This window comes from Arachis hypogaea, chromosome 20, assembly GCF_003086295.3.
Source record: "Arachis hypogaea cultivar Tifrunner chromosome 20, arahy.Tifrunner.gnm2.J5K5, whole genome shotgun sequence".
In the NCBI taxonomy this organism is placed as follows: Eukaryota; Viridiplantae; Streptophyta; class Magnoliopsida; order Fabales; family Fabaceae; genus Arachis; species Arachis hypogaea.
The window spans coordinates 57,780,829-57,785,394 of record NC_092055.1 but is presented as its reverse complement, the minus strand read 5'-3'; the positions used below and the strand labels follow the sequence as shown (position 1 = coordinate 57,785,394).

The following is a 4,566-nucleotide window of genomic DNA, read 5'->3' as shown; positions in this document are numbered from 1 at the left end:
ATTGCCAATAACACTCTCAAAGCCATCATGCCCACGTTAAGAGTCACGTTAACTAAGTTAACGTGCACTCTAACGTGGAGAAGGGGAAGTTGAGCCAACGTAGTGACACTTAACATTGTCACTAACATTGGCAAACACTCATGAGTGGCCACGTTAGAGCCCACGTTAACCTAGTTAACGTGGCCTCTAACGTTTAAAAGGGGAAGAGAAGCCAACGTTAGTGACATTCAAACATTGTCACTAACGTTGGCCTAAGATGCAACACACCACGTTAACTCCCCGTTAACTTGGTTAACGTGGGAGCTAACGTGAGAAGTGAGAGTTGTCGACAACGTTAGTGACACTCACATTGTCACTAACGTTGGAAGCAACCACAACCCCCCAAGGAGCCACGTTAACTTCCACGTAACTTATTAACGTAACTTAGTTAACGTGGAAGCTAAAGATGAGGAATGAATGATGAGCCAACGTTAATGACACTCAACATTTCACTAACGTTGGGACGGCAAGAATGGCCATGTTAGAAGCCACGTTAACCTAGTAACATGGACTCTAACGTGAGATCTAGGGGCACATTGGAACGTTAGTGACAATGTTGAGTGTCACTAATGTTCTCGAAGTTTGGCAAGGCCACGTTAGAAGCCACGTTACCTAGTTACGGGGCTTAACGTGAAGCAAATAGGGGCACACTGGAACGTTAGTGACAATGTGAGTGTCACTAACGTCTCGAAGTTGGCAAGCACGTAGAAGCCACAACCTAGTAACGTGGCTCTAACGTGAGGCAAAGTACATGAACGTAGTGAAAATGTATTCACACTTCCGAACTTATACTTTCACTAAATGTTAACACCCCAATGCCCTGAGCTAAAATTCTGCCCACTAGCACTTTTCTCTGCAAGTAAAGCCAAGCCAAATAAAAAAATCTTCAAACTCAAGATCCAAAGGCCCATGACTTGAAGAGCAAACTAGAAGCTGAGAAGAGTAGTATATATAGGAGTAGCTTTGAATTGTTAAAAGGGAGTTCTGAAAGTTGGAAAAAGAGAATTACTCTCTGTATTTTACTTTCTCTGTAATTTCTAGTTCTATGATGTATTCTCCATCTTTATTTTCATTTCAAGAGCTATGAACAACTAAACCCCTTTCATTGGGTTAGGGAGCTCTGTTGTAATTTGATGGATCAATACTAATTTTCATTATTCTTCTTCTATCTTTCTCTTGATTTTACTTGAAAGCTTTCGATCTTCATCCCATTGAGTAGTTATCTTGGAAGAGAAGCTATTCAAACTTGGATCTCTTTTGAACCTTGAAAGAGGAATGAAGAGATCAAGTTAGAAATGCTTCTCATGCTGGACCAAATTGGGTTTGGATGGGTATGTGACTATAACCCTCTCAATACTTGATTTGGGAAATGCATGTGGTATAATCAGTGACCATACTTCATCTCTTCTCATGAGCAATTGACCAAGGAATTGGCTATTGATCAAGATTTGAGAGATTGAATTGCAAGAAATTGTAATTCAATCACTTAAGATTGCCAAGGAGATCAATGAGTGCATTGATTGAGGAAGAGATGAAAATGAACTTGATCCGGAGAATTGCAACATCTCCTAAGCCCAATGAACTCCCATCTCTAATCTTACCCATTCTCTTTAATTTCTGCCATTTACTTTTATGAGAAAATCCCTCATTCCCATTACAATTCTGCATTTATTTTCAGTCATTTACTTCGAGTCCTTTAATTCTAGCATTTACTTTTCTGTATTTACATTCCCGCATTTTTTTTCTACACTCTCAACCCAATTCTGGATTCGCTCAACTAGAACATTCTTCTAATTAAAGTTGCTTGATCAATCAATCCCTGTGGGATTCGACCTCACTCTATTGTGAGTTTTACTTGACGACAAATTCGGTACACTTGCCGAAAGGAGATTTGTGAGAGACAAGTTTTTCGTGCATCAAGTTTATGGCGCCGTTACCGGGGATTGATTGTGCATCAACAATGATTAAATTGGAAGATCACTAGATTGAGCATTTTTATTTTTGTGAATTTCATTTTCTGTTTGAGTGATTTACTTTTTGTTTTCGTCAAACTTCTTCCCTTCCCCCTCTACTCTTTTGTTTTACTTTGTTATTTTCAATTCTGTTTGCTAACCCACTAACTGTTTGATATATTGCATCACCCACAACTAACAGTAATTCTGACACAAATACTTTCTGCATCTATCTTTTCTTGCTTGCACTTGATGGTTGTATGACAGGGAGAAGAAGCGGGGTTTCAACTTCCTTCAATTCTGAACCTGAGAGGACCTTCCTTAGATTAAGAAGGGAGGCAAGAGGAAAGAAAGTGGTTGGTGCTGAGGAAGAAGAGGAATTCTTTGAAACAAACATGGAAGACAACATGGAAAACCATCATGGAGAAGAGGATCACAACCATGGGGAGGAGGTAGAGCAAATCATGCTGGGGAGGATAGAAGAGTTTTGGGCTCTTACATCAATCCAAACCCAGGCAATTGTGGAAGTAGCATCCAAAATCCAACAATCCATGCCAACAACTTTGAACTTAAACCACAGCTCATCACCCTTGTTCAGAACAACTGCTCGTTTGGAGGAGGTGCTCAAGAAGACCCCAATCAATATTTGATCACCTTCCTGAGAATATGTGACACAGTGAAGTCTAATGGTGTTCACCCTGACACCTATAGACTGCTCCTATTTCCATTCTCACTTAGGGACAAAGCAGCCAAGTGGCCGAAATCCTTCCCAAGGGAAAGCTTGATAACTTGGGAAGACGTGGTGAACAAATTTTTAGCAAGATTTTACCCTCCTCAACGAATTAATAGGATGAGAGTTGAGGTCCAAAATTTCAGGCAACAAGATGGTGAGACTATATATGAAGCATGTGAGAGGTTCAAGGACTTAACAAGGAGGTGTCCACCTGACATGTTCAACGAATGGGTGCAGCTGCACATTTTCTATGAAGGACTCTCTTATAAGTCAAAGAAGGTCGTAGACCATTCATCCGGAAGATCTTTGAACAAGAAGAAGACTATTGAAGAAGCCATAGATGTTATTGAAATAGTAGAGAACGACTACTTCTATGCTTCCGAAAGAGGGAACACAAGAGGAGTAATAGAGCTAAACAATGTAGATGCTCTGTTAGCCCAAAACAAGCTCATTACCCAGTAGCCAGCTGACCTCACCAAGAAGATGGAGATGAACTAAGTAGCAGCAATCTCCACTTCATCAACAACCCAAAAAGGAGTGAATGAAGAAGCAGAGGGGAGTCAGGAGCAAGCCAACTACATTGGGAATTCACCAAGGAAAAACTATGATCCATACTCCAAGACCTACAACCCTGGATGGAGAAACCACCCAAACTTTGGGTGGGGAAGTGAGCAAGATCAAAACCAAGACCAGAGACGTTATAACTCCAACAACAATGCAGCTCACCAGCAATTCACACAGAGGACATCTCAACACCCCCACAACAACACTTCTCCACACGCCTATCAAAACCAAAACAGCACATCTGCTCCGAATCACTCATCAATTGATGACAAGCTCTCTAAGATTGAAGCCTTACTTGAAGGAATATGCCAAGAGATTCAAGAAAATAAGGTGTTCAAAGAGGAGGTGCGAGCCAATATTAAGAACCAGGGAGAGACCATCAGGAAGCTGGAATTTCAGGTGGGATATTTAGTGAGAAGATTCCCAAACCTACTGATAGCTTCCCAAGTGACACGGAGAAAAACCCCAAAGGAGAAGCAAAGAAAGTAAGATGGGAAGATTGCAAAATGGTCACTGCGAGTGATCAATAGACTGAAGACAAGCAAGGAAAATTTTGCAAACAACCTGAAGACAACTCAACAAAGGAGGAGGATAGAGATCGCCAAGAACCAGAAATCTCACAACAAGAGCTGCTGAAGCTCTATGCACCCTTCCCTCAACTGCTCAATGGTGTTGTGGGAAAAAGAATATACTCAAGGTTCCTAGACTTGTTTGCATCTCTACATGTGAACATACCATTCATCAAGGCAATTCAACAAATGCCTGCATTCATCAAGTATATGAAGGAACTTCTTCCCAGGAAAGGCTCACTCAAAGGAGGCCAGACTATAGTGATGAACAAGGAATGTAGTGCCCTTATTCAACCTGAGTTGCCTACAAAAAGAAGAGATCCAGGGAGTTTTCACATCCCTTGTGCCATAGGTGAAACTATGTTCGATAGAGCACTATGTGATTTGGGGGCTAGCATCAACTTACTACCCTTATCCCTGGCAAAGAGGCTGCAGATCAATGAGATAATATCCACAGATGTAATCATCAGACTGGCTGACAAAACTCAAAAGCAAGCAATAGGACTGGTGGAAAATGTATTGCTAAAAGTTGGGAAATACTTTCTCCTAATAGACTTTGTCATCCTGGACATGGAAGAGAGTCACACTCATCCAATCATATTGGGAAGACCATTCCTAGCTACGGCCAGAGCACTTATCGATGTAGAGAAAGGGGAGCTAATATTGAGAATCCATGATGAACGACTCAGCTTCAATGTTTTCAAACTCT

At 41.2% G+C, this 4,566-nt stretch overlaps 1 non-coding gene across 1 annotated transcript; it reads right to left on the bottom strand.

The window, feature by feature from the left end:
* Nucleotides 1–2,838: 2,838 nt before the first annotated feature.
* LOC112788425 (small nucleolar RNA R71) lies at nucleotides 2,839–2,945 on the bottom strand. The gene has a single exon (XR_003195789.1). It is a non-coding gene; the product is annotated as a small nucleolar RNA R71 (small nucleolar RNA).
* Nucleotides 2,946–4,566: the final 1,621 nt, after the last annotated feature.